This window comes from Cervus elaphus, chromosome 24 (genome assembly GCF_910594005.1).
Source record: "Cervus elaphus chromosome 24, mCerEla1.1, whole genome shotgun sequence".
NCBI classification, from domain to species: domain Eukaryota; kingdom Metazoa; phylum Chordata; class Mammalia; order Artiodactyla; family Cervidae; genus Cervus; species Cervus elaphus.
In genome coordinates, this window is record NC_057838.1 from 65494780 (window position 1) to 65517286 (window position 22507).

The 22507-nt window shown below is 46.7% G+C and overlaps 1 protein-coding gene across 13 annotated transcripts in view; it reads right to left on the reverse strand.

Moving 5' to 3' along the window:
• The window catches only part of ATP2B2 (ATPase plasma membrane Ca2+ transporting 2), a 363500-nt gene that overhangs the window by 188359 nt on the left and 152634 nt on the right, over nucleotides 1–22507 (reverse strand). For 10 of the 13 annotated variants that reach the window (XM_043886411.1, XM_043886420.1, XM_043886417.1 and 7 more), the window contains one exon: nucleotides 11609–11703. The exons of 1 other annotated variant lie outside the window; for it this stretch is intronic. The gene's annotated coding sequence lies outside the window, so the exon portion shown is untranslated. Of the gene's footprint in view, nucleotides 1–1191; nucleotides 1212–11608; nucleotides 11704–11945; nucleotides 11969–22507 lie in introns of those variants that run through there. 2 more of the 13 variants (XM_043886412.1, XM_043886415.1) reach the window with 2 other exon arrangements.

Below are 22507 nucleotides of genomic sequence, written 5' to 3' on the forward strand. Positions count from 1 at the left end.
ACATTTGTTTGTTTGGCTCAGAGCTTAAAATAAAGTTGAACCAAGTGCCAATGTTTAAAAATTGGGGACTTGTGCGTAGAATCCAGATTTCTGGCTTCTCTGAAACCACGGCAAGCGGTGCTCACCCCGGGGTTGGCCGGAGTGGGTGGAGGCCGTAGCGACGGGAAGCTGGTCAGCAGGTCGGCCCTCACCCTGTCTGGCTTTGTGAGGGGCAGTTGCCTGCCTGGATTCAGGAGGTAAGAGAATTCACAAGGCCGGAGCTCCATCTCTCACGTGAGTCAAGGCCCTCCAGAGAAGGGAGTGGGTTTCCGGGATGAAACCTCTCCCAGTTATTTAACAAACACTGGTCACATGCCAGGGGCTTCTCTGGTGGCTTAGATGGTAAGGAATTCTCCTGCAATGCAGGAGACCTGGGTTTGATCCCTGGGTCAGGAAGATCCCCTGGAGAAGGGAATGGCAACCCACTCCAGTATACTTGCCTGGAGAATCGCAGGGACAAAGGAGCCTGGGGGAGCCACAGCCCATGGGGTCGCAAAGAATCGGACACGACCAAGCAGCTAACACTATACGCCCGCGGCTGCTTTAAACACACCACGTACAGTCCCAGCGGGTGCACACATAACCAGACAACTACTTAATTCTCATGACAATCTCATGAAACAAGTACTGCAGTAATCACACCTGTTTTACAGATGAAGACACGGGCGCACACAGAGGTTAATGCTCTTGCCCAAGGCTACATGGCTATATAATAAGGGCGGGCCTTGGGCCTGGACTCCCAGTAGACCGGCTTGTGAATCTGTGCTCTGATCACCATGTGAAGCCATCCAACCTCTTCTCTGGGTCAGTGGCCAGTCCCATGGCTTCGTCCAGGTTCCACGTCTCAATATGAACACGAACTCGTCACCCCTCCCCCACCCTTCCTTCTCTCCTGGCCTCTATTTATCACGTCCCTCCCTCCCCTGGTATATCACTTGACTCCTTTAACCCTCTCTGCACTCCTGTAGGGCGCAGGAGCCACCATCAGCTCCACCATCTGATGAGAGGTTTGAGGCACAGACAGGTTAAGTGACTTGTCCAAGGTGTTGTGGCTGGAGCGGCAGGGCCAGCATCTGACCCGGGCCATCTGGCTGCAGCGTCTGCTCTCCTGGCCCCCTCTCCCCCACCACCCTCTCCCAAACAGCCACTCACCCCTGCCGTTCATTTCTTCCCTCCTTCATGTCTTCACTCACCCATCCGTCCAACACTCAACCGAGACCGCGGGCTGGCCATGGGGACACCTCTCAGGTGTGTGGAGACGGGCGGGAGTGGGAAGACGACACCCTGCTCCCAGAACAGGAACTGCTCTTGACCACTCCCTCTGGGGCAGAGGCCAGTGGGAAAACTGGTTTCCAACTGACAGCCCTGGACAGCCCGGGAGGAAGCCTCAGAGGGAAGCCGGCTGCACCTGGCAGCTTCCGGCGGGGCAGGCCCCCGGCCAGGACTCAGGACCCCCGGAGACCCCGGCCGCCCTGCACCCGCGCCCCAAGCCCCTCCCTTGCAGCTGGAGGATGGACCAGCCTCTGCCACTGGCCCCCTGTGGGGTCCTGGACGAGCACCCTCCCTGTTGGGGGCCCCAGGTTCCTCATCTGTAAAGTAAGGACATTAGACCACAAACGGGCAGCTCAAACGCAGCCAGACGCAGTCCATGGATGTATTTTGCTTAAATATCTACAGAACGCCTTTTTTTTTTTTTTTCCAATTTTAAATAAACTTTTTGTTTTAGAACAGTTTTAGGTTTACCAAAAAATTGCTAAGAATAGTACTGGGAGTTCTCACCTACCCCACTTCCAGTTTCCCTTATTATTAACAGTTTACTTTACTATCGTGCATTTTTCACAATTAATGAATCAATATTGATATGCTAATATTAACTAAAGCCCATACTCGTTTCACATTTCTTTAGTTTTCACCTCCAGTCCTGTTTCTTTTCCAGGATCCCATCCAGGATATCACAGTATATTTTAGTCATCATGTTTCCTTTAAGTGCCTCTTGGCTGTGATAGCTTTTGCAGAATTAAAAAAAAAAAATTTTGTATGCCTGAGAAGCAGTGTTTGGGGTACTAGGAATTTTCTATACGTGTTTTTATTTGGGTGGTATAAATAAGTGTAAGAATCGTCAGATGGTACAATTAAGATGAGTGCTCTCTGCCCACTTTAATGTCTGTGTGCTCAGTCACTTTAGTCGTGTCCGACTCTTTGCGACCCCATGGACTGTAGCCCGCCAGGCTTCTCTGTCCATGGGATTCTCCAGGCAAGAATACTGGAGTGGGATGCCAGGGCCTCCTCCAAGGATCTTCCCAACCTGGGATTCAACCTGTGTCTCTTACGTCTCCTGCATTGGCAGGCAGATTCTTTACCTCTAGCGCCACCTGGGAAGCCCTTTCGTGTATCATGACCCAGTTAAAAAAACAACTGCATTTTTCAGTTGTCTCCAATTTGCCACAGTCCTTACACTCACTAGGATCCCACTGAGTCTATCCTTCTTTATTTCATCTGCTTGCCATCTATAGCTACCACATGGCATATAAATAGGTCTCTGCTAGTTTACTCATCTATAAAATGGGTATCATAATATTTTCTACCTGATATGGCTGTAGTCAGGATTAACTGAAATAATATATATGTGTGTGTGTGTGTGTGTGTGTGTGTGTATATATAAAGTTCTCAGCAGGGTGCCTTATGCACATGTGCAAGCTAAGTCACTTCACCCATGTCTGACTCTCTGTGACCCTATGGACTGTAGCCCACCAGGCTCCTCTGTCCATGGGGATTCTCCAGGCAAGAATACTGGACTGGGTTGCCATGCCCTCCTCCAGGGGATCTTCCTGACCCAGGGATCGAACCCACATTTCTTACATTTCCTGTATTAGCAGGTGGGTTCTTTACCACTAGCACCACCCGGGAAGCCTGTCTGGTGCATAGTAGGTGTTCAATATGTGGGAATCATAATAATTATTATTGTTCATGTAATATTTATCTTATTAAAGCAAGTACATAGCTCCTTTTTCTCCTTAAAGCAAATTCCATCCTCTCCTTCCTCAGCCTCCTCTGTGACTCTGTCCCTCCCTGCCAGGAAAGGCCGACCTCTGATGGCTGGAAGGTAGAGAGACAGAGGCAAGCCTGCAGAGGTGGCCCAGATCGGCTAAGGAACCAGGAGGCCCCTGAGGATGACCCTGGATCTGACCCCGACATCCAGGGAAGCTTTGGTGGAAGTTGGGTTCCCAACCCTCCCCTCCCTAAGGAGCCTCTTGGGGAACAAAGGAGTCAGCCCTCATAAGCTGCATCCTGATCCCCTCAGGCGTCCCCCTGGCCAAGCATCCCTGAGGACAGCAGGGAAGCTGTGGGCTTTTGGAAGGGCACTGGGGAAACCACAGGGAGAAGGCAGCCTTACCAGAACGCTGATGGTCCAGAATCTTGTCTCTGGGGATGTCAGCTTCCCCTGTGTAGTGACCCCAAATCTGTGCCCAGAAGCAACAAGGTCAGTAAGAGACAGGTCTCAGATGCTTCAGGGTGACCTCTTGCAAGGGAAAACCAAGCTCTAGGCGGGACGGACTGAGGGGCGGCAAAGACCAATGAGATGATGAGGGAAGCAGAAAAGAACGGGGACTGGGGGTCAGGAGGCCAGGGCTGGACCTGTCTTGCCCTCTGACTTGCTGTGTGTCTCCGGGCAAGTCCCTTCCCCTCTCTGAGCCTCCCTTTCCTCACAACAACATCGTTTTCAACAATAACAATAATAGTGACCACAGCGATGGTGGTCGTGGTGCTGGTGCTGGCTCCCAATTTTAGTACGAAATACAGGATACGCCTTTTTTGTGTGAGGCGTGATTTCAATCCTCACAGATGCCCCCATGAAGTATATCCACTATAATCATCTCCACATCACATATTGAAAAATGGGGGTCGGGGGTCAAGAACTTGTCTACAGCTTCCAGCTGAAAGGTCTGCAGACACAGGACTCGGGCCCCAGGCTGTCTGACGTGGAGCCCGGGGCCATGACCTAGATCATCTCCTTTGCAGTTGCACCTGTGAAACAGGCAGGTAGCCTACACGTCTCTTCATTTTCCCTCCAGCGCTGACCCTGTGGGCTCTGAAGGTGTGTCCCACGCTCGGGGAGTATCGGGGGGCGGGCAGCGGAGATGCCCCGAGCTATGGGGCTGCATCTGCCGTCTTGCTTGATCTTCACAACAGCCTTATGAAATCAGTCCTGCTATCACATCCCCATTTTACAGGGTGGGAAACTGAGGCGCTAGTAAACACACACAGTCCCACAGGGACCTGGATTTGAACCTGGGCTATCTCTCACACTGTCGCTCGAGTCAGCTGTTTTCTGCAGGAAGAGTGCCCAGAGAGCTGAGTGAGGCCCGAGACTGACCCCTCTGGGCTCCTCATCAACTTCCAAAGGGCGTGCCTGCCCTCCAGCCTCCCTCCCAGCCCAGGACTCATAGGCTCGAGGTCCCTCCTCCACACTGAGTCGCCTCCATCTCAGCGCCCCCCGACCCTGGGGACCCAGACCCTCGAGGGGCCCAGCCAGTGCAGGACTGTGGGCAGTGCTGGTGAACCACCCACCCACACCTGGGCTGGAGATGGTGGAGAACCCTCTAGGGGCCCCCCTGCATACCAGGCCGCAGACACAAACCCCCACCCTGACGTCTTGGCTTCAGCGCGGACGGCCCCCACTGCAGAAGCGTCCAGCCTGTGGCTACACTCTATGAGGTGGCCAGTCCAGCTGCCAGCAGGGCGGACACCTCCCTTTCTGGTCTCGGGACCAGCGAGGAGCAGGCCAGGGTGAGGAGGGGTGGGGGAGCACGGCCGGCCTCCCCAGCGCCTGTGCCAAAAGCAGCGCGGGTGGCGGGCGCTTCTCTGCGGCCCCGGCTTCCTCCTGGGCCACCGTTCGCTTGAGGCTTCTGATCCTATCAGCGGCGCGCTGGCTCCAGTCCTGTTACCTGGAAGTCCTTTTGTTCTGAGGACTCCCTGTACGACCGGCTGGTGTCGAGTGGCCCTGGGATAGTGCGGAAAGGGCGGCCACCATCTCTGCATCTGGCCGGACCCTGAGCACAGAGGCTGCCAGTGAAGCGGCCGCCTGAGTGTGACCGCTGGGGAGAGGCCAGGCCGGGGTGGTGGGGAGGGCCTGGACCAAACAGCCCGTATCTTGCCTCCTCCAGGAAGCCTTTCTTGATTAAAGGGAAAAAAAGATGACACGCCCTCCCCACTCATCCTGTCTCATGTCCCCACGATACTCCTTGCTTGTCCCCTTATAATGTGCCCGATTCCTTTCTGTCTCTTGACACAGAGCAGGAAGAAAACACGCGTCTTTCCGGTCGGGCAGAGAGACAGACTTTCACCAGCGTCTCCGGATAAGGAGCACTTCCACTCGAGTGCCTACCCAGCTCCTGACGTCCCCCCCTTCTCGTGCTGACAGTCTCTTTTATTTTAAACATTTCAGGTGTAAGGAACTCGCCCTTGACTCTGTTTTCCTCTTTTTACATGAATTGATATTTTGCTGATCACAACGGCTCCTATTTGACAAACAGTAGAACGTCTATGTGGCAAACATATTATTTAGTCAACCCAGCGACTTCCTTTCCTTCCTAGGTTTTTGCTTTTTAAAACACAGGTTAAGCCCTAGACGAGCACTCCTCTGGCGCAGGGACCGCGGGGCTGGCAGTTCCCGCAGGCTGGCTCCCGGGTGGTGGTGTGACTGTGCTTCCCTCTGCTGCCCCTTCGCTAAGGAGCCCTGGACCGCTGCCCGTGTCTGCTCCTTGAATCTTATTTTCCTGTTTTGTCTCTTGGCTTCAGCGCTGCACACTTCTAGCAGCAAACTCCTCCCCTGCAACCTAATAACTTGCTGCACTCACGGCCGCCTGGCACTTCCTCTGTCCCACAAGGGCTCAGCACCACTGTGGGTCAGGGACTAGGGATACAGAGATAAGCAGACGTGGGCTCTGCTCGGGGAGGGGCTTCCCTGGTGGCTCAGCGGTAAAGAATCCGCCTGCAATTCAGGAGACCTGGGTTCAATCCCTGGGTTGGGAAGATCCCCTGAAGAAGGAAATGGTAATCCACTCCAGTATTCTTGCCTGGGATATCTCATGGACAGAGGAGCCTGGCCAGCTACAGTCCATGGGGTCGCAGAGAGTCGGACACGACTGAGTGACTAAGTATGCACGCACATACAGGCAGGAGGATCATGAAGATTCTGACGTGATCCATGTGCTCAGAGAGGTTGGATCACTTCCTCTGGGTCACACAGCCAGCAGGGAATAAGGCATGAAAGTCAGACCTATTTGACTCTCAGGCCCAAGCAAGCTCTTTCCACTGCCCCCCCACTCTTGGAGACTTTACAGTCTAGTGAGAGAGCTCTAACTGAACAACCAAATAAAACACAACAGGATACCTTCTACCATAGAAGAGGCATAGCTGAAGAGCTACAGAGACAGAGGAGAGTGATTGATTTCCATGGCGGATGGTTCCAGGAGAGGTGAAATGTGAGCAGGGTCTTCCATTCTCAAGCTTAAGAAACCACATAACTTGTGTGGTTAAAACTGTGTGTAAAGTAAGAGCCACGATGCCCTGAGTGAGGAGCGCTGGGTTTATTTATGCATATTAGCTGCATGAACTGGGGGTCATCTCTGCTCTTGGCCACAGAACAGGCAGTGAGGTCCCTGTCCCTGGAGGTAACCAGCAAGACATTTTTAAAAGGTACCAGTCCCTGGGTGGGGTTGTTGAGGAGTTCTTCGGTTCCTTCTAGTAATAAGATGTTACAAGTTTTATTCTTCTTTCCTAGTGAAGGGACAGCGGATCCCTTCTTAGTTCTCCCACGGACCCTGGGGAAGGGCGCCCTCGACCCCTTGTTCCCACTGGGGCCCCAGGACCAGAGACCCCCTGAGCTGGTGACACTCCACGCCCTGAAATGTCCTCTCCCACCCAATTCTTTTAACAGCCTCAAGACGGAGGGCTTCTTACTCCCATTTTAAAGACATAAAACTGAGGCGGCAGAAATGTAAACACCTTGCTCAGGACTGCACTACTGGGACCTGAAACCCCCAGAAGGAGAACTGTGCTGCCTGGCAGTTCCTGCCGCACCCGCCTCCCCAGACAGAACCTGTGCTGAGCGGCCTCGGGATGTGGGGTGTGCGGCCCCAACCTCTTTGCTCCATCCCTGGCATTCCAGACTCTCGGACTGCCTGGCCAGGGGAAGACAAGTCACGAACTAGGAGAAAATACTTGCAAACTTATGGATAACAAGGGATATATTCATAGACAATATATACTATAAAGAGGTGGCTTAGAAAGTAAAGGATCTGTCTGCAATGCAGGAGACCCAGGTTCAATCTCTGGGTCAGGAAAATCCCTGGAGAAAGGAACGGCTATCCACTCCAGCATTCTGGCCTGGGGAATTCCATGGACAGAGGAGCCTGGCAGGCTATAGTCTATGGGATCACAAAGAGTTGGACTCCACTGAGAGACTAATGCTTTCACTTTTCAGATAACAAAGGATGCATTCGTAGAAAACATATACTATAAAGAACTCAAGACAATTCTGGTGTTTAGTTGCTAAGTTGTGTCCAACTCTTTGCAACCCCATGGACTGTAGCCTGTCAGGCTCCTCTGTCCATTGGGTTTTCCAGGCAAGAATACTGGAGTGGGTTGCCACTTCCTTCTCCAGGGAATCTTCCTGACCCAGGGATTGAACCCACATCTCCTGCATTGCAGGTGGAGTCTTCACCACTGAGCCACCTGGGAAGTCCAATCAATAAGACAAACAACCTAACAACAAAAGAGAGGCAAAAGACTTATAGAAACATTTTGAGTACTGTTAAAGCCGTCTCGTACACAAGTGCTCATGTATCACACGGCACCTCTGCACGCATTGTCCCCTGGCGTCAGCACTGCCCCTCAGATAGGAACTACCATCCACCTCTGTAGAAGGGCTGACTCGCTTTGTAAACTAGTGTTAGTTCCTATGGCCTAAGATGTGGCTCTGGTGTGGAAAGTCCGCCAGTTGGATTCATTTATAGAGAAGGATGCCTGTAGTTTTTGCTTGAGAGGCTCCACTGGGACTGTTTTGGGGGTTGTTCCTGAACAGACTTAGGGGAGAAATTTCCCATGGGTGTGATCTGACTTGATGAACCCCTCCCTCTTGGTTCACTTCTCTCAGCATGCTCTTGTCAGCAGAGAGGGTGGTGGGATGTCTCCACAATGATGTCAAGGAGCTGAGGCTGTCCGCACTGGCTTGTCTCTGCTTCTGCAGGTGGGTCAGGCTCTGGGAGGCCCTCTGCTTTGGCCACTGAAGAGCCAGCAGGCTCTGGGGGGGGACAGTCCAGCTCCTTGTGGTTTCCCACGGTTCCTGGATTGCCTGCCTCACTACCCAACATGGCTGGGACTCTGGCCCAGGCAAGGCTTGGCCCCAGACTTGGAAATGCAGATGGAGCCAAGGTTGGACTGTAGGTGGTCGACTTCCCCCCAACTTACACTGCATTTTGCTAAAACCTGGACTCTGGAGCTAGAACTCCTGGATTCAAAAGCTTGACTAGGGAAAGCTCTGCACTTCAGTTTCTCCTTCTGTAAAATGGGGATAAAGTTCGTGCCTGCCTTATAGGCTGTTGTGATGACTAAATGATTAATTTTTTTTTTTTTTAATGAGGATCACTTTAAAAGTCTTTACTGAGTTTGTTGCAACCTTGTTTCTGTTTTATGCTTTGGTTTTTTGACCTCAAGGTATATATGATCTTAGCTCCCCAACGAGGGATCAAACTCCCACCTCCTGCACTGGAAGGCGAGGTCTTAACCACTGGACCACTAGGGAAGTCCCCAGTTAGCATTTGTTAAAGCATTTAGAATAGGGTCTGGCATGTAGCTAGCACTGTATTAAGCAACTGCTCTCATCATTGTTAGCATTGCTACTGTTATCACTTCACTCAGCCACCATGGATGGAGGACCATATGTATGGAGTCAGATGGATGGGGTTCAAATCCTAGCTTTGCTATTAATTCGTCGAGTGACCCTGAACATTTCACTTAACTACTCTGTGCCTTGGTCCCCTCCCTCTTCTGTGAAATGGAGATAATGAACATACACATATAACAGGCTGGTGGTGAGGATAAGAGGCTCAGACCAATGCCTGGCTCACTGCAAGTGCCCAGTGAATCCTAGGTACTATTATTATCATCGATATCTGAGTTCCCATGACTTCTGCCGGGTCGGGCCAGGCCCTCCACAGCTGCCCTGGGAGGAACTCACCGTCACCTTGGACAGATCCACTAGCATTTGGGGCCCCCCCTCAGCCTCTCCTTGGATTCTCTCTGCCCACCCCCGGCACTCCAGACCTAGAACTTTGACCCAGCCCTTCCCCACATGCCACCACCCCCCAATCCTCTCCTAGCTGCAGAGGGGTGTTTCCCTAAAACTCATCAGATTGCTAGAGCCCTCCAACAGCTTAGCCGCTGCATGTGGACTGAAATTCAGACTCCTCTTGGGGGTCCTCTAGGCCTGGCCTCAAGAGCCCTGCTGAGGAGGTATCCCCCTGCCTGCATAGCCTACTTGGGGGCCTCACTCACCCCTCCCCAGCCCACTGCCTTCCTCATTCTTCCTTAGCTCCATCAGGGCCACTTGCCCCTTGCCCCCACCCCCATCTGCTCAGAACACTCTCCCCAAACCTGCCCTCCTCGCCACCCCCGTGCCTTGCCCCAGACCTCTGCATGGCTGGCTGCTTCCACCACAGGGACCTCTGGTCAGAAGTCCCCTCCTTAGGGGCTGCCCACCACTCCCACCCTGCTGCTCTGCTTTGCTTTATTCAGTGCTGGCCATGTCCAGAAGCCATCTTTTGTGTTTATTTGCTCAACTGTATGAGGAGTGGGTCTCATGTGTTTCATTCTCAAGGGTACCCCAAGGTGAATCAGAGCATGACAGAGACTGCACACAGAAGAGGCTCAATAAACACTCATAAACAGGTAAAGAGGTAGTTGAGCAAGCCCTGCCCCCAAGCATCCTTTGTTGTTGTTGTTGGGTTGCTAAGTTGTGTCCAACTCTGCGGCCCCATGGACTGTAGCATGCCAGGCTTCCCTGTCCTTCACCATCTCCCAGAATTTGCTCAAACCCATGTCCATTCAGTCGGTGACGCCATCCAACCATCTCATCCTCTGTCATCCCGTTCTCCTCTTGCCCTCAGTCTTTCCTAGGTCTTTATCCCACATCAGGGTCTTTTCCAATGAAGAGCTCATGAATCTTTGGTATTATATAATAAAGGAGGTTGAGCCCCAGTGGTGAAAACACTAAATCTTTGCCAACCTTGTGAGCCTTGGAAGCTTTTCAGCCCATCTCGGGAAGAGGAGGAGGGGTGGGTGTCACCTCCTGTTCCTGTGGATGGCTCATAGATGGCTCTCCTCAACCTCCTTCTGCACCCACGCCTGTCAAAAGCTGCCGGGTTTAAACACCCATGTTTCTGTTCCACATTATTGATTGTTTAATATTCAAGAGATGGCATTAAATAAATATGTGCACGATTATGTAATGTGTTTGGAAACAATCTGGTTGGTCCTAAAGTGCTTGAGCAAGAAACAGAACTTCAGTGAGGCGAGAGATCTGGGTGATCTCCAAGGGCTGAGGACAGAGGCACGTGGCCCGTCTGCCTGTCTACTCCTCCCCCTGTTCGGGTCTGGACTCCCTCATCTTCCTTGGTGCAGGCAGGGTGGGATAAGTAGGAAGTGAGCTCAGAATCTCTGAGTTGCACCCTGGATCTCCCAACTCCTGGCTGGTAGTTACTTCTCTCTGGGTCTCTGTGTTCTCACCTGTGAAAAGGGGCTGATGACACCTTCTGAGGTCAGAGGAGATGCTGACTTGAGCTCTGGCTCAAAGGCTGTTCTTTTGGAAAGTAAGTTGGGTCTGATGCTCGAAGATGAGCAGCGTGACCTCTGGTCCCTGACAGCTGTGGGTCTTGGGGAGCAGGCAAGGACTTTGAGGTCCACAGGTATACAATGCAGGGCGGGTCGAGCAAGGCATTAACAGAAGCCCAAAGAAAGGGATTTGGAGAACAGAAGATGTGGTTAATCCCAGCTAGGAGCCAGAGAAACCTCACAGAGCTCCCACAAGGGCTGGCTCTGGAAGGCTGGATGGCATTGTGACCCTGGAGAGACAGCTAACGGTCTCATTTAACTAACATGCACTAGACAACTAGGCATCTATTTATTCAACCTACTATCTTCCAGCTACTCTGCTAAGCACTTCACATGGATCATCTCTGCTTGACCTTGACAAGAAAGAGACGCTGCTGCCACCCCATTTCACTGACCCGAGACTCAGTTCACTAATTGCAGGGATGCTGCCTTCCTTCCATGATGCCTTCTCACTCCGCTCTCCATTCAAACACAAAGACGTGAGGGGGAGTTTCCCACACCTGCACCGTGGTGCATAAATAATTCACGCTTCCCCACCAGAGCGGCAGAGGGAAGGTGGCTGCTGTCAACCACTGCTCTCCTGCTCGGCGGACCCTCCATTGGCACCCCTGCACCCATGCTGTCCTCCCAGGTCTCCCCCACCTCCAGCTCCCCCATACCCCAGTCTCCAACTCACCCCTCCACGTCTTCTGGTTAAATGAAAGGCATCAGGATTTGGAAAATGGGGCCCATGTCTTGCCGCCTCTGGGGGCTGGGTGATGAAGTTCAGCTCTGGAAAAGGGGAGAAGGCATCGGTTAGGGGCGGGTGACCCCACGGGGACTCAAGTCAGGAAGGAGTTGGGAAGGAAACAGTGGTGGGATGTGTCCCTATGTGCCGGCACTGGGCTAGCGCCAGGGTCAGGGGGGTGGGGATGGGAGAGAAGCAGGAGGACTCCGCCCCTGCCTTCTCCATCAAGACTCGCTTGGGTGGGCTTCACCCCCTCCCAGGCCCCATCTCAGGGGAACCAGTCTACCTGCCAGGAGAGTGTTAGGGTGAGGTCTCCCTGTCCTCTGTCTGATGGCTGGTGTGGCCTGCGAGGGCAGAGGAAGTGAGGCAGAGTGGTCATAGGCCTGTGCTTAGGAGAAGGACAGAGGCCCTAGGGCTGGTGGCTGGCTCTGTTTCCCCATCTGCAGGACAGAGATAATAATACCTATTTTTATGTACATGGGCGATGTGTGTGAGCAGTTCTAGCACATGTGTAGTGTTATGCAAGCACAGTCACAAGCAAGATACAGAACTGTTCTGTCACCATAAGCTTCCTTGGGCCGCCCCATTGAAGCCACGCCCACCCACCTGCATCCCTTGTTGTTCTTGGTCAGTTGCTGAGTCGTATCCAACTTTTTGTGACCCTGTGGACTGCAGTCCTGGAGTTTGCTCAAATTCAAGTCCACTGAGTAGGTGATACTGTCTAACTATCTCATCCTCTGTCGTCCCCTTCTTTTGCCTTTAGTTTTTCCCAGCATCAGGGTCTTTGCCAATGAATCGGCTCTTAACACCAGGTGGTCAGAGTGTTGGAGCTTCAGCTTCAGCACCAAGCCACCAGGCAAGCCCCCTGCACCCTTAACTCCTGGCAGTCATGAATCTGTATAATGTTGTTTCTTCAACGATGTCTATAAACGGAATCATGCTATATGTGACCTTCTGGGATGGCTTTTTAAACACAGTGCAATTCTGTGGAGATTCATCAGGTTGTTGTGTGTGTAGATGGCTCAATGCTTTTCAGGTGAGTACCACTCCATGATGTGGGGGGACCACAGGTAGCTTAATCAGCCATTAAAGGGCACCTGGGTTACTTCCAGTTTTTGATTAATATGAGTAAAGCTGTTATAAACCTTTGTGTACAGAGTTTTTGTGTGAACATAAGTTGACATTTATTTGGCATGAATGCTCAATAGGACAATTGGATCATAGGGTAGTTCTATATTTAGGGTTTTGGTTTTTTTTTTTTAAAGAAACTTCCAAACTCTTTTTTAGGGTGGTTGTACCATTTTACATTTTCATCTACAATGTATGAGTGATCCACTTTTTCTGCATTCTCATCAGCAGTTGGTGTGATCATTTTTTATTATAGTTGTTCTGATAGGTGTGTAATAATATCTCACTGTGGTTTTAATTTGCCTATCTTTGATGGCTAATGATGTTGAACATCTTTTCATGTGCTTGTTTTCCATCTGTATATTCTCTTCATAGAAATGTCTCTCCATGACTTATATCCATTTTCTAATTGGATTTTTTTAATGGTTGAATATGGAGAGTTTTTTTATACTTATTAGATATCAGTACTTTGTTAGATTTTTTGGTTTGCAAATATTTTCTCCCAGTCTGTAGCTTTTCTTCATCTTCTTAACAAGTTTCTTTGTTGTTTTTGCAGATCATGAGCTTTTAATTTTGTGAAGTTCCAATTATCTTTTTTTCTTTCATGGATCATGCTTTGGTGTCAAGTTTAATAATTATTTAGTCCTAGATCCTGGAGATTTTCCTCTTACATTTTTCCCCAAAAAGTTTTAAATTTTACATTTTATATTTAAGACCATGATCCATTCTGAGTTAATTTTGTATAAGGTGTGAGACTTAAGATATGACTTTTCTTTCTTTTTTTTTTTTTTGCCTATGGATGTCCAATTGCTTCAGCATCACTTGTTGAGAAAGTTATCATCTTGCCTCCATTGAATTGCTTTTGTATCTTTGTCAAAAATCAGTTGGGCTTGTTTGCATGTGTCTATTTCTCAATCTTTTATTCCCTCCATTGATCTACATGTCATCTCTCTGTCGATACCACAAAGTCTTGATTTCTACATAATAAATCTTGAAATCAGGTAGACTGACTCTTCTTACTTTATTCTTCTTTTTCAAAACTGTTTCAGCTATTCTAGCTTCTCTGCTGTTCCATATAAGTTTTAGAATAATCTTTACTACATCTATAAAAATTGGTTGGGATCTTAATAGGAATTGCAGAGACTAACATTTTTACTGTGGTGAGGCTTCCAATCCATGAACACATATGTCACTTTGTTTACCTAGATCTTCTTTGATTTCTTTCATCAACTTTTTTTTTTTTTATTTCTCAGCATACAAATCTTGTATGTGTTTTGTTAAATTTACACCTAATTATTTCACTTCTGAGTGATTGTAAATGGCACAGCATTTTTAACTATGGTGTACCCATATTCCCTGCTAGTATGTAGAGATACAAAAGATTTTTGTATGTTTATCTTGCACCCTGTGATTTTTCCTGAAATCACTCATTAGCTCCAGGAGGTTTTTCTTTTTTTCCCTTTGATAGATTCTTTGGGGTTTTTCATGTAGACAATGAAGTTATCTGCAAATGGGGACAATTTACTTCTTCCTGTCCAACCTGCCCTTTTCTTGTCTTGTCTTACTGAATTGGCTAAAATTTACAGCATTATTTGAATATAAGTGGTGGGAGCTGACATCCTTGCCTTATTCTGTTTTAGGAGCAGTCATTCAGTCTTTAACCATTAAGATAATATTAGCTTAGTTTTTTGCAGATGTTCTTTATCAAGTTGAGCAAAATCCCTTCTATTTCTATGTTTCTGAGCATTATACCATGAGTGACTGTTGAACTTTATCAAATGCTTTTCCTGCATTAGTGGACATACTGCATGATTTTTCTTTAGACCATTAGCATGGTAGATTATGTTAATTGATTTTTTATTTTTGAAAGAAACATCCTTCTATTTTACATATTTTTGTTAAGATATTTAAAATCCATGTGTTAAAGTTTAGGAATATTTAACAGGTGACAACTCATTTTGATAAACTGATGCAAAGTAACATGTCACTGATATTTGCTGTAACCCAAGAACAAGCTCATTTGTATGAAGTAAGCAAACATCATTCAGGAAATGCGTTTGGGAAATTATTCAACATGGAACTTTAATACATAGGAAGGTGGTGAAGGTGAAAGTCACTCAGTTGTGTCCGACTCTTTGCAACCCCATGGACTATACAGTCCATGGAATTCTCCAGGCCGGAATACTAGAGTGGGTAGCCTTTCCCTTTTCCAGGGGATCTTCCCAACCCAGGGATCGAACCCAGGTCTCCTGCATTGCAGGTGGATTCTTTACCAGCTGAGCCACAAGGGAAGCCCTTAATACATTGAAAGCCATTAGATAATCATTAACACATATCAGATATACTGAACACTAGCAAAATGGATTCAGTTACTGTTTGCAATTTAAATTCTAAACACAGAGGTATAGCAGGGAGTTAATTGATTTATAAATGTTGAACCAACTTTGCATTCCTGGAATAAACCCTACTTGGTCATGATGCATAATTGCTTTTCATGTATCACTGAATTTTATTTGCTAAAGTTTCATTAAAGATTTTCACATCTACATTGATGAGGAATGTTGGACCCTAGTCTTGTGTGTGTGTGTGTGTGTGTTATATTTTCTTTGTCTGGTTTTGATGTCAGGGTCATTCTAGCTTCAAAAAATGAATTGAAAGTGTTCCTTCCTCTGCTACTTACTGGAAGACACTGTGTGAATTGGTGTTAATTTTTAAAGCATCTGGTAAAATTGTCCAGTGAAACTATCTGATCTGTGGTTTTCTTTGTAAGATATTTAAAATTTAAAAATTCAAATTCTGCAATAATTATAGTGCTACTCAAATTATGTTTCATATTGGGTAAATTGCAGTAGTTTTCATTTTTTGAGAAATTGGTTCATCTCGTTTAGGTTGTCAAAGTCCTGTGCATAGAGTTATTCATAGTATTCCTTTACCCTCCAATTGTGTATCTGCAGGGTCTATAGTGATGTCACATTTCATTTTCAGTTTTGGTAATTTCTCTCTTTCTCTTTCTTTTTTGCCCGTTAGTCTTGCTAAAATTTTGCCAATGTTGATATTTTAAAGGCACAACTCTCGTTTCACTGATTTTTCTCCATTCATTTTCTGTTTTCAATTTTATTGATTTCTGCTCTTATCTCTATTGTTTCCCTCGTCCTGCTTGATTTGAGCTTCTTTGGCTTTTCCTTTTCTAGCTTGTCAATATGGGAACGTAAATCATTGATTTGAGGCTTTTCTCTTTGCTGACTATGCATCTAGTACTATATAAATTTCCCTCTCAGCACCACTTAGGTATGTCACACACATTTTGACATGTGATACTTTAATTTTATTTTTCTATTAACTCTGGCTGCACAGCATGTGGGATCTTAGCTCCCTGACCAGGGATCAAACCTGTGCCCCCTGCATTGGATGCACAGAGTCTTAACCACTGGACTGCCAGTAAAGTCTCCTGTGATATTTTTATTTTAATTCAGTTCAAAATAGTTTAAAATTTTCAAGTTATACTTTATCATTGACTCACAGATTATTTAGATGTGCATTATTTAATTTCCAAGTAGTTGGGAGATTTTTCTGTTTTCTTTCTGTTACTGATTTCTAGCTTGATTTTACTGCAGTTGGAGAACACATCCTTTTGATTTAAATTCTGATTTTGCTGAGGTTTGATTTATGTCCCAGCACATGGTATATTGTGGTACATGCTCTGAGGACACTTGAAAATAACGAGTTCTATAAATGTTGATTTGATCCTGTTGGTTGATGATGTTGTTGAGTTCTATATCCTTGCTCTGATACTCTGTCTAATTGCTCTGTCCATTATTGAGAGAGAGGTGTTGAAGTCTCCAGTTATAATTGTAGTCAGTTCCATTCGTTTTTTCTTCTCATATTTTACAGCTCCATTGTTTAGTGCATATATATTTAGAATTGCTACATCTTCTTGGTGGTTGGACTCTTTATCATGATATAATATTCCTTCCCAACTCTGGTAATTTTCTCTGCTCTGAGGTGTACAGTATCTGATTTTTATATGGCTGCTCCTACTTTCATTTGATTCATGTTGCTACGATATATATTTTGTTTAATTCTTTTACTTTCAACCTGCCTGTGTGTGTGTATGTGTCCACATGGGCGCTCAGCTGTGTATGACTCTTTGTGACCCTATGGATTGCAGCCTGCCAGGATCCTCTGTCCATGGAATTTTCCAGGCAAGAATACTGGAGCAGGTTTCCATTTCCTACTCCAGAGGATCTTCCTGACCCAGGGATCAAACACACATCTCCTGCATTGGCAGGCAGATTCTCTACCTCTAGCGCCACCTGGGAAACCCCCTCAACCTGTCTGTATCATTATATTTGAAGTGAGTTTCTTATAGATAGTATATAGTCAGGTCATGATTTTCAAACCACTTTGTCAATATCTGTCTTTTAATTGGTGTACTTAAACTGTTGACATTTCATATCATTATTGATGTGCTAAGCTTAAGTGTACAATTTTAACTTTTGCTTGCTATTTGTTCTTTCTACATACACTTAAAACCACATCAGAAAGTGTTACAATTTTTGTTTTAGTCATGGAATATAATTTAGAAAAGTCCAGAAGGGAAAGAAAGGGCCAATTGCGTTTACCCACATTTTTGCTTACCATATTCTTTTTTCTTTCCTGATATTCAAAGGTTCACTTTTTATTGTTTTGTTTCTCTTTGGAAACCTTCTTTCAGCATTCTTTTAGGGTGGGTCTGCTGGCAACAAATTCTCTGTTTTTCTTCATTGTGAGAATGTCTTGATTTCCCCTTCGTTCTTGAAGAATATTTTCTCTGGATATCAGGTCCTGAATTGACAGCTCTTTCTTTTCAGCATCTGAAAACTGTTGTGTCACTTCCTTCTGGCCCCTGTGGCTTCTGATGAGAACGTCACTGTCATTTGAATTGTTTCCCCCTTACAGAAGAGGTGTCACTTCTCTCTCACTGCTTTCAAGAATTTTTTGTTCTATTTTTAGTTTCAGAAGTTTAACTGTTTTGTATCTTGGTGTGGATTTTATTGAGTTCATTTTCTTTGGAGTTTTGCTCAGCTTCACAAATCTGTAGATTCATGTTGTTTGCCAAATCTGGGAAGTTTTCAGCCACTGTTTCTTCAAGTTTTTTTTTTTTTTTTCAGTTCCATTTCCTCTCTTGTTCCTTTCCAGTAGTAATGACACAAAACATTAGATCTTTTGTTACAGCTTCACAAGTCTCTGAGGCTGTGTTTTTCATTTCTCTTATGTCTATTTTCTCTTGGTTATTCAGATTAGGTAATTCAGAGTATTTCTATCATCCTATATTCCTGTTCAGTGATTCTCTCCTCTGTCCCCTCCAGCCCTCAATTAAACACATCCACTGATTTTTTTTTTCTTTTAAACTTCAGTTTTCATATTTTTCAGTTCTAAAATTTCCCTTAAGTTCTTCTCTATCCTTATTTTTCTTTGCTGATACACTGTATTTTTTTTTTGTTTGTTTGTTTCCAGTGTGTTCATAGTTGTTCCTTGGAGCATTTTTATGATGACTGCGTTAAAACCTTAGCCAGTTAATTCCAACATCTCTGTCATATTGGTGTTGGCTTCTATTGATTGTCTTTTTTTTCCATTCAGTTTGAGATCTTCCTCATTCTTGTTATAAATGAATTTCTATTGATACTTGGGTATTTGGGGCATTATGTTATGAGACGCTGGATCTCATTTAAACTTTGTGTTTTAGCTGGCTTCCTCTGACACTACTCCAGCTGAGAAAGGGGGCTGGCTGGGAAATCATGCTCCCCATCAGGCGCTCACTGATACTTCCATGACTGAAAGGGGTAGATCTGCCTTGTCACAGCTCCCAGTGCGGTCTCCACCAGCATGACAGGGACTGGGGTGAGGTCTTGTTAGCACCCAGTGGGGAATGAAAGTCCTGGATCCTACCTGGCCTCCTCTGATACCACCCCCATGGGGCCCTTGAGATGCTTCGTTACAGTCTGGTGAAGGGGGAAGGCTAACCTCCCCACTGTATCTTTGCTGGCGTGGGTGGAGCCTCAGTGTTTTCTGTGGTGTTTGGTTAGAGCAGAGCAGTTTTTGTTGGTAAGTATCTGTTCTGCTGGCGTGTCCCAGGTGGCGCGAGTGGTAAAAGAACCTGCCTACCAATGCAGGAGACTTAAGAGAGTCAAGTTCGATCCCTGGGTCTGGAAGATCCCCTGGAGGGCGGCATGGGAACCCACTCCAGTATTCTTGCCTGGAAAATCCCATTGACAGAGGAGCCTGGAGGGCTACAGTCCATAAGGTAACAAAGAGTTGGATGCAACTGAAGTGACTTAGCACACGTGCACGTCTGTTCTGCTAGGCTACCCTTTTCTTGCTTTTTTTTAGCTAAAGAAACCAGGTTTCTGTCAGGGCACTTTTGTTTGTTTTTTGCCTGCCCATTAGCATTTCCTCATTTCTAGCTTCTTCAGCTCCAACTCTGGGCTGTATGAGGCCAAAAGAAACCCCCCATTCACCAGGAACTCATTACTATGCTGTTTCTTGGGTCCCCAGGTCCCAAGAAGCAGGTCTGCATTCTATCTTTTAGAGTTTTCTTATGTTTATTTTACATAAATGACTAGGGTTCTCAGTTGTGCCTAGGAACAAGTACCTCTATTCCACCGTCCAAGAAGCAGGAGCCTATCTGAGCCCTCTTAACAAGTGCTTTTAGCTCTCTGGAGTTTTCTAGGACCACCTCTATCTTCTTAACACAGCTAAACAGATCAGATATTCTAAGATGCCCGTTATTTTCCATGGACTCCCAGATTTCTACCTGACCCAGGTGAATGCCTACCTGTCCAGTCAGGGACAAGAAGAACTCTAGGCTTTCAGGAGGCCTTTTCTTTCAAAGCTGTAGGTGGCGACAGGTGACCTGGAGCAGAGCCCCAAAGATGCCGATTTGTTACAACTAGAAATCCAGCCGGGTAATCTGTTTCAGGGGCTCCAGGTCCAACCTTGTGAGGTCTCTTCAGGGGAATGCAGGAATCTGGGCCGTGTCGGTAATCAAAAACGACTTAAGCCAGGGTGTTAATGTTCATAACTTTGTCTCACTCCCCACCACGGCTGGCTCCTCCCTCCAGGACTGTGTATCACCTTTTACAAGAGGCTCGCAAGTCTGCACCTGATTTCCTTCCCTACCCAGCTCTGGGAGGCAGCAGGCAGCCACCACCTTTGATGTGCTAAGTACCTGGCTTCCAGAGGTCAGAGACCTACCCAAGACCGCTTGGTTCCATACTGACAGAGCCAGGTTCACACCCAGGTCTTGTGACTCTGGTACCAAGGCCATTTTCCAAGCCCCAAATCTTCTCTGTATTTTTCTATCTAAGTCAAAATGGTTCTCAAAGTGTGGTCCACATGCCTGCAGGTTCCCCCAAGATTCTTACAGAGGGTGCTGAGAGATCAAAACCACCTTCTGAGTAACACTTTAGACATTATTCACCACCTTCACTGGGTTGATGTTTGCACTTCTGGTGCAAAGGCAGGAGTGGGTAAAACTGCTGGTGCCGTAGCAGGAATCAAGGGAGTGGCACCAAATTGTACCAGGCGTCATCGTATTCCTCATCACCACACGTGGGCCGTAAGAAATGCCAGCTTCATCCTGGAATGTCCGAGATGAAGCGGTAAAAATGACTAACCTTATTAACTCTTGCAAGAACACGGAAAGGGAAGTGTTTGCATAAGCCCTTACATTGAAACACAAGAATGACGACTGTTGGAGGAGAGGTTCTCGTGTGAGCATTTGCATTGTGAACTGAAACTGCCTATTTTCACCAAACGCCTTTTTTTTTTTTTTAACATAAAAAGAACAACCGACAGACACATGATGGTTATTCAGACATGGGTATCTGGCAGACATTTTCTTGAAAGCAAACAAAGTGAGCCTATCACTTTGAGGAAAACAATTGGCAGTATGTGCTGCCAATGATAAAATGTGAGCTTCCAAAGTGAAAATGAGAATTGTGGAAGGCTTATGTGTGCCATCATGAACTTGACAGCCCCCTGCTACCAAGAGATATTTCTAATGAGGTCAGTGGTAAGACAAAAAATTTTCTTTTTTGATATTGTATAATGAAATGTGCAAATATTTGGAAGGTCTGCATAACTCAAAGAGCCAATATTTTCTAAATGACCAATGCAGGATGTTACCAAACCATGCATGAGTAAAAAAAAAATTAATCAAAGTGTAAGAAAAAATGGACTAGAACGTACAATACGAAAAGTTCATTGACATTGCTTCAGATTCTTCATTGCAACTAATTTTTAAGATTCTGAGTTGAATTGTGTCCCTCCTAAAGTTCATATTTTGAAGTCTTTACCTCCCAGTATCTCAGAATATAACTGTATCTGGCGACAATGCCCTTTAAAGAGGGATTAAGTTAAAATGTTAAGTTCCCCTTAGACTGCAAGGAGATCAAACCAGTCAATCTTAAAGGAAACAATCCTGAATATTCATTGGAAGGACTGTTGCTGAAGCTCCAATACTTTGGCCACCTAATGTGAAGAGCTGCTTCGCTGGAAAAGACCATGATCCTGGGAAAGACTGAAGGCAGGAGGAGAAGGGGACGACAAAGGGTGAGATGGTTAGGTAGCATCACTGACTCAATCAACATGAATTTGAGCAAACTCCAGATGTGGAGGACAGAGGAGCTTGGCTTGCTACAGTCCATGAAGTTGCAAACAGTTGGACATGATTCAGCAGCTGAACAACACAACAACAAGTTAAAATGAAGACATTAAATGGGCCCTAATCCAGTCAAGGCTATATATTGTCACCCTGCTTATTTAACTAATATGCAGAGCACATCATGAGAAACGCTGGGCTGGAGGAGGCACAAGCTGGAATCAAGATTGCCGGGAGAAATATCAATAACCTCAGATATGCAGATGACACCACCCTTATGGCAGAAAGCGAAGAAGAACTAAAGAGCCTCTTGATGAAGGTGAAAGAGGAGAGTGAAAAAGTTGGCTTAAAGCTCAACATTCAGAAAACTAAGATCATGGCATCCGGTCCCATCACTTCATGGGAAATAGATGGGGAGACAGTGGAAACAGTGTCAGACTTTGTGTTTTGGGGCTCCAAGATCACTGCAGATGGTGATTGCAGCCATGAAATTAAAAGACTCTTACTCCTTGGAAGGCAAGTTATGACCAACCTAGAGAGCATATTAAAAAGCAGAGACATTGCCAACAAAGGTCCGTCTGGTCAAGGCTATGGTTTTTCCAGTGGTCATGTATGGATGTGAGAGTTGGACTGTGAGGAAAGCTGAGCACCGAAAAATTGATGCTTTTGAACTGTGGTGTTGGAGAAGACCCTTGAGAGTCCCTTGGACTGCAAGGAGATCCAACCAGTCCATCCTAAAGGAGATCAGTCCTGGGTGTTCATTGGAAGGACTGATGTTGAAGCTGAAACTCCAATACTTTGGCCACCTGATGCGAAGAACTGACTCATTGGAAAAGACCCTGATGCTGGGAGGGATTGGGGGCAGGAGAAGGGGATGACAGAGGATGAGATGGCTGGATGGCATCACTGATTCGATGGGCATGAGTTTGAGTAAACTCCGGGAGTTGATGATGGACAGGGAGGCCTGGCGTGCTGCGATTCATGGGGTCGCAAAGAGTCGGCCATGACTGAGCAACTGAACTGAACTGACTGAATCCAATCTGATTAGTGTCCTTATAAGAAGGGGGAATTTGGACACA